Source organism: Anneissia japonica, unplaced genomic scaffold (assembly GCF_011630105.1).
Source record: "Anneissia japonica isolate Jap-2015-1 unplaced genomic scaffold, ASM1163010v1 scaffold5280_len750649_cov202, whole genome shotgun sequence".
NCBI lineage: Eukaryota > Metazoa > Echinodermata > Crinoidea > Comatulida > Comatulidae > Anneissia > Anneissia japonica.
The window spans coordinates 12-8,336 of NW_022703058.1; the positions used below are offsets into that span (position 1 = coordinate 12).

General features: G+C 31.4%; 1 long non-coding RNA gene across 1 annotated transcript in view; it reads right to left on the reverse strand.

Annotated features, from left to right (window-relative positions):
* Positions 1-1,391: 1,391 nt before the first annotated feature.
* Positions 1,392-8,325, reverse strand: part of LOC117104279 — a 7,807-nt gene continuing 873 nt past the window's right edge. The window contains exons 2-4 of the long non-coding RNA XR_004444723.1: positions 5,697-5,761; positions 3,534-3,622; positions 1,392-1,873 (exon numbers count right to left, since the gene is read on the reverse strand). This is a non-coding gene — a long non-coding RNA (uncharacterized LOC117104279). The remainder of the gene's footprint in view (positions 1,874-3,533; positions 3,623-5,696; positions 5,762-8,325) is intronic.

The following is an 8,325-nucleotide window of genomic DNA, read 5'->3' on the forward strand; positions in this document are numbered from 1 at the left end:
TTCATCTAAAACTCCAGATGCCGGGGAAAAGCAAGCTGGACCCCAGCTTTGTTATTAGGACGATAAAGCTGTCCGATAGAGTATTGATTAAAATGTTTAAATTTAATATTCGCTTTTAAGTACAAAAAAAAAAAATATGTGTATTCAGAACATTTTCGACTGTCTTCAAATTTGGACCTTTTTCGATTAAATTAATCAATTTTATTTTCTGAATTTTTATTCCTATACCTTATGAAAGTATGAATGTCATAAAGTTTCAAAAAAGTGTTTTTAATCTAATGAGATTTATACTTAATTAGGCCTAACTTAACACAGATGCCAAAATTAAAATAGTTTAATGCAATAGTTCAATCTCTTTTATTTCAGTGTCTCAGGTCAAATCTACCGATTCATCAATAAGTGCGAAGTCGATGTACAATTATTGTCAGCGGAACATAATGTGTATTAAATTGCCGGAACACAAGATGCTATCAATAGCTGGATTTATGTGGTTTTAGTTCCACAAATAATCGCGAGCGGATATTTATTAGGATTTATATCACTGGATCGCCGGAATTGAATCAAATTTGCCAATTATGTTTCTTATACAACGAACAAGCAATTCTCGAACGATATTACATGCTTAGATATAATTAGACCTAAGCATTATATATATTATATTATATTATATAAAACTAGAATCTTTATATTCTATTTATATTACTTTTATATAGTTCTGATGTAACATTTCCGAGTATGATTGTAAGAAATAAAAGTAAAGTGTAGTGTAATTTATAATACATCATTTTGTGTGTATTTCCTTTGTCGTAATTTCATTAATAATAATATTATATATTTAATGGGTATTAATCAGTATATAATCGAATTAAATATATTATAATCACTTCGATTCGAATATACCACTATTACAGGCTACTATATCTTCACAAATATACAATTAATATATTCACATGACACCAACAAATTACGAAACTTTTCAGAGGAAGGTGCTGTCGAATTTTACAAAACAGGAAATGACGTCGGTTGCTAGGTTACAGCTCATGCATATTCAGTAACACCTGTGCTCATTAGACTAACAATAAAAACTTTTAGCTCAGTTTTGACAAAATCGACCAAAAAGATTTTATTGTTAGTCTAATTAGAACAGGTGTTACTGAATATTCATGATTATGCATGACCTTGTTGCTTAGCAACCACGTCATTTCCGGTTTTATGTTGGTGTTGAGGGCGTCTTCGAAAGAATTGCTAGTTTATGGTTTAAAGTAGGACATATTGATGAAGCAATGCTTCACTTTTGGTTTAAGCTTATAAGCTTATTATAATAAGGCTATTTTAGCAATTGAAGTTATAACAGTAAACATAGACATTAAATAAGATGAAGAAATGCACAATTCCATTTAATATTTATTTTCAAGCATTAAAATAAAGTTGTGATATATATACATTTTATATTTATATACTATAGGCCTATATCATGTACATCCGGCAAAAATCAATAAATCTGAATTTAATCCTCAAATGTTATATCCTATTATCTTACATGTCTAGATTTTCTTTACAACAAACGGGTTTTTTTCTCTATTAATAACATAAACATTAGCAGTAATAATACAATATTAATAAACATAAATGCTACAAGAATTACTACATATTGCTAGCATTATTTTTGAGATTATTGCAGAGGAAAACTTTAAAAAAATAAAATTTACACTATATTTTAATTAATTTCATATCCATAATTTTTGCAGGAAGCTTGATGAGTGACACAATTTTTGGCTACCTATGAATAGGCCTCATTGGTAAGTTCTGTTGCTCTTTCACGATTGAGTCCTGACATTCTTTCCTGATAGTTGTGGCTTCTTTGTCTACATCACTGGAATATAAAAATATTGAGAAAAGATTAGGAAACAGAGAAAGAATTATAACGGAGTATTATCAAAACATCATATATAAATAAAAACAGAGGCAGAGCCAATAGGTTTGGAATAGTGGGGGCCCACGGGGAGGAACTTTGCCGGTTGGATTCCCACCACTTCAGCCCCACCATGGTTGGGGCTGAGGTAAGATACTTCGATTATGGCACCTCTAGGTGGCTAGAAATGGCACTCATAGATTTTAAATTCGGATGTAATTTTCTTTTTTTTCTCCAATTGTTTTACCATTTTAAAAGATTTAGGGTCGGGGGGAGGGGAGGCAGGCCGGCTTCTATCCCCCAGGGGATCCCCCAACCTGAACATTATCATATTCAGTTATCGCAATTATTTATAGTATCATCATACCACAGAATGATGTGAGGATTATTAAATACATGGCATTGATTAGAACTAGAAGATCGCATTAGCGCAAACAAATTGTGTTAGCATTCCGATTGTCATGGGTAAATAAAATTTATAAAAAGTGTACTATTCGATAGAAATGAATATATAGATTACTATAACTATAATCTTCATACAAACATTTTCAGGATATAATATTGTTTGAATGATTGATTGAATTTATTTGATGCCCAACATACATAAGCAAGATAACAAACGGATTGAGATCAAGAAAAGTAAAAATTACCGGTAATGAGCATCAGGAACGCCCATTAGGCCGGAGTCCAGCCCATTTCCAATGATGTCCAATTTAAATATACACTGTCTTGAGCTGAAAGATAAATAATTTAATTCCATAACTGAATAATTATATTTAAGTAAGTTACAAACTTACAATTAAATATATGAATGACAAAAGAGTTTTCCTGTAAATTAACAGACAGTTAAATTATACCAGTGCTATATTCTTATTTATACATAGACTCTTAAATTGGCTGTAGTGTAGATTTTGTAGTAAAGTGTTCGTCAAATTAGGAAAAAATGTCGATAGGGGGTCCAACAATTCTGATCGGGGTCTAAAACAAGGGGATGACTAGAGCCTTGTTCAGGGTCCCGGAATAAAATCCCTGGGGTGAGGTTCATGGGGAGAAATCTTACGGTACAGGATCGCCCATGTGATTTTTGACGAGGGAGTTGATGTATATACGTTATGGTAACTTAGACTACATGAGCAAGGCTAGTTGCGTTTCCAGTTAAAAATAATGCTTAGTTTACAGCAACATGTGCTACCAGGGATCTGTCAATCTCAGCTTAGCAAATGTCTTAAGTCAAAAAAAGTTAAGATGTCCCTAAAGCAAATATCTTAAGCTGATTTATAAACAATCTTAGCAAAATCTTAGCTTAAAAATTGTCTTTGATGGCGCATGCGTACAGTCGACTTTTAAATTTTAAGCATGAGATAAGCAATATTGATAAATTTTGACTAAAGACAATTTTAAGCCGATTTTTAGTTTGATATCTGGCCCCAGCATACCAACTTATGCGGAGTTATATAAGGACAGGCTGAGGTTATGTACTATTCAATAGAAATGAATATATAGATTATTATAACTATTTTCAGGATATAATATTGTTTGAATGATTGATTGAATTTATTTGATGCCCAACATACATAAGCAAGATAACAAATGGATTGAGATCAAGAAAAGTAAAAATTACCGTAATGAGCATCAGGAACGCCCATTAGGCCGGAGTCCAGCCCATTTCCAATGAGGTCCAATATAAATATATATACTGTCTGTCTTGAGCTGAAAGATAAACAATTTAATTCCATAACTGAATAATTATATTTAAGTAAGTTACAAATTTACAATTAAATATATGAATGACAAAATTGTTTTCATGTAAATTAACAGAAGTTAAATTATACCAGTGCTATATTCTTATTTATACATAGACTCTTAAATGGGCTGGTAGTGTCGAATTAAAGATTTTGTAGTAAAGTGTTCGTCAAATTAGGAAAAAATGTCGATAGGGGGTCCAACAATTCTGATCGGGGTCTAAAACAAGGGGATGACTAGAGCCTTGTTCAGGGTCCCGGAATAAAATCCCTGGGGTGAGGTTCATGGGGAGAAATCTTACGGTACAGGATCGCCCATGTGATTTTTGACGAGGGAGTTGATGTATATACGTTATGGTAACTTAGACTACATGAGCAAGGCTAGTTGCGTTTCCAGTTAAAAATAATGCTTAGTTTACAGCAACATGTGCTACCAGGGATCTATCAATCTCAGCTTAGCAAATGTCTTAGTAAAAAAAGTTAAGATGTCCCTAAAGCAAATATCTTAAGCTGATTTATAAACAATCTTAGCAAAATCTTAGCTTAAAAATTGTCTTTGATGGCGCATGCGTACAGTCGACTTTTAAATTTTAAGCATGAGATAAGCAATATTGATAAATTTTGACTAAAGACAATTTTAAGCCGATTTTTAGTTTGATATCTGGCCCCAGCATACCAACTTATGCGGAGTTATATAAGGACAGGCTGAGGTTATTTAATTTATTCCCTTTGGAGGTCAGAAGAAATGCCAGCCGGCGTGTTGTACTTTTTGCTAAATATTTCTCCTCTAATTTCCCCACAGGTCTGGCTTATCCTTTTCCTTTTTGAAAATCCCATAGATCCCTCTAATCAAGGACTTTATTTATTAAATTGGTAATAAAAAAAAAATAAAGAAATATCCGTGCACACATGACATATAAAGGGAGTGAGAGAGTCGCTCAGCCATGTACGTCTCGTGCCTGGTTTTTGAAATGTATCTGTATTTCAGATGTATTGAAAATGTATTTCACATTTCGACTTTCTTTTGGAGGGGCGCCATGAGCGTTCCTCTTAAACGGATACCGACACTTTATAAATTTTCATTATTATTATTATCATTCTTATTCTTATTAATTATTATTATTATTATTATTATTAGCCTATTATTATTATTATTATTATTATTATTATTATTATTATTAGCCTATTATTATTATTATTATTATTAGGCCTATTATTATTATTATTATTATTAGGCCTATTTATTATTATTATTACTATTATTATTATTATAATAATTATTGTTACAGTCCTATATAAAATGTTCAACTGTTCTGTATATTCGAAAAGCTGAAGTGTGCAACCGGCCACCACCTAAATTATTACAAAATTAATTCGAAAATGGAGAAAAAAAAATGAAAATTGTATTCATATTTAAGTAGTTTCCGGCCATCTAGAGCATGGACCATTGAGGTGACATAATCATAAATCCATATGTGAAAGTCTCCTGGATCCCCTCTATTTCGAATTTCTGGATCCGTCAATACAGTAGTAGCTTTATTTGATATTGACATCATGGAAGTACACATCCCCAAAGATATTAATATCAATATACATAAAGACGGTGTCATTTGGGGCCTACCCTGATCACTTTCGCTTTCTTTTAAAAATAATATTGAAAATATTTTTGTTAGGCTATAACAAATTTCGATTATTTAGGATTAAAAGTTGTGTACCAGATAATTATAGGCTCTTGGTAATAAATTGCATATATTGTCAATGAAAAACTAGATACGAATCTACAATGTAAACAACGAACGGAAGTTAACAAGCCTCTAAGCTGTACGGTAATTACTGTAAATAACGATTTTAGCCAGTTTTATCGAGTCACTGTGTTGTTGAATAGAATGCAGCATGTCAGTGCATGCTTCTGTCGAGGAAATTGTCAATGCCTTCAAAGCGGCTGCCTAACAAACGTAGTCAAAATAATAACCATAGAATGATGACAGAATTCCCATTTAACTAGTGAATTAACGATTCAAAATGTTCAATACTGTACTTACATTTGTTATTAATTGTAAAGTCTCCTTCGTAGTCCATTGAGTAATGTTTATATTTAAAACGCCACCTGGAGTGGTATAAAAAAACATTTAATTATTCTTTTTCTAATACGCCATTCCTTTATGACGATGAGGATGATGAGGGTGAAGATGATGATGATAATGATAATAATAATAATAAAGATAAAAATAATAATAATAATAAACAAATATTTATATTGCACCAATATCAATAAAATAATATGATGCCTCAATGATTAACAATAAAATAATAATAATAATAATAATGATGCCGTTGATAATGATGATGATAATACTAATACTACTACTACTACTACTACTACTACTACTACTACTACTACTACTACTACTACTACTACTACTACTACTACTACTACTACTACTACTACTACTAATAATAATAATAATAATAATAATAATAATAATAATAATAATAATAATAATAATAATAATAATAATAATAATAATGTTGGTGGTGGTGGTTATGATGATATTGATGATATTGATTGCGATGATGATGATGATGATGATGATGATGATGGCGGTGATGATGATGTCGATAATTATTATTATGTTGATGATTGTAGGATAAAAAAAAAAAGGCCTTGTTTTCCCATCCAGTACTGTACTGCCTACGCCAAGCCAAATCTGTCTCAGCAATCGCTTCTTCTGGGCCTGATCAGTCATGCAGAACATCTAGAAGTCCCAATGTTTAAAAAAAATATCGTTTTGGAAGGAGATGACACCCCACCCATACCCACTCCCGGTTCGGGCCTTCGGCCCTAAGATAACGCTGCACGCTATAGTTACACTCATAAATACTTAGCCCTCCTAGTCGGACATCTTAGTCCCCTAATAAATTATATCCTAGAGCCGCCCCTGTTCACACACTCCATCTGTGAATGTCCCTCCCTGCCTCCACCCCCACCACCGCAGATCTCCCGGAAATGACCCCTGTATTAGGTGCGTTCTTTTTGTAGGCAGATTTTTTCGGATTCGGCCAACGGATTCTTAAACACAGAGAGTTGTAGCAGCTAGGTTTGCCAAACGATATTGTTTCGGTGAAATTGTGCCTGTCGTGCCAAGATGCATGAAGACTGTAATCACATCACCCTTTGATTTTGTTTAGTTCCAAAAAATAGACAGAAATATTGAGATGGTGTTCATCAGAGAACTTTAATTATTAAAATTAAAATGAAATGTCCTGTTATTACTGTAGGTGAATCCATAATCTACAATTCATTATTATTTAGACCTATGGTCAATATCAAGAAATTTAATGTCACCTTTTTTGTTGCAGCCCCCAAAATCCGGATTCACAAGTACCGGGATGGATTCTGGTGTGAGATAGTCTCATTCTTCAAAACTTCTACATGAAAAGTGTAATCATAGATAAATCTTCTACCGTATTTATTTGAATAAACATCCCATCTAGAGCCTCATTTGAAATAAACGCCTTCATTTGTTTCTCAAATAATCAACTCCCCACCCAACCAAACGACTGTAAACAAAGCAACATCATTGTCAACAGATTCTATTGATTGTCTACTCCAGTAGTTTTTTTCTTTCATTTTGATAGTAATTATGTGTTGTAGTGAAATTTAAGGTCATATATTTTTAGTATATAGGCCTACGCATCTAATTCACACCAAAAGAAAATAATAATAATAATAATAATAATAATAATAATAATAATAATAATAATAATATTAATAATAATAATAATAATAACAACAATAATAATAATAATAATCATAATAATAATAATAACAACAACAACAACAATAATAATAATAATAATAATAAACGCCCCTCAAACCCCTGCTTAACAATGGAAGTCCCTGGGTGTTTACAATTGTTCTCATAATCAAGCAGTCAGTCTCGCATCTTCACATCCCGCACTTTCAGTTTTCAAATTGGAGGGCTGACCAGAGGGAAAATGTATTTGTAATTTCTAATGATAAAACAATTTTAACTCTATATAATGTTTATATGAAAAACTAAAGAACAAATTGTTCCATAAACAAAAGTTGCCCACCGCCCTCTATTATAAATTTGTAGCGTTCATGTTAACTACTCTACAATTTCAAAATTTGTTTTTACATTTTCTATAATAACTGAAAAGACGAAATTACTTATACTCCTATAAAATATAATTATTTTTTTATTCAATTAAACTGGGGCCTTTATGTAGATAAAGTTGTTATTAAATGGATCATGGATGTTATAGGGTGGAGGAGTGACTGTTAACTTAGCTCACTGTACATTTAACATATTTACACATATAAACACATTCTTATGATTTAACTAATATTATTATTAAATATATATTTAAAAATGTAAGTCAAAAACAAAGACGATAACTGTATTTCTCAAAAAAAGAAAGATATAGGCCTATATATAACGATTAATGAAAGCAATGATTGAAATACAATAGGCCTACTTGATAGAATTAACATGAAAATGAATGCTATCAATCATCTTAATTATATAGTATATAAGCATGAGTATATATAGAAATTGTAAGGTACTTTACGTAATGTATAAATAAAAAATTGTGTACAACATAGGAGAATATTATATATATATATATATACATATATATATATAT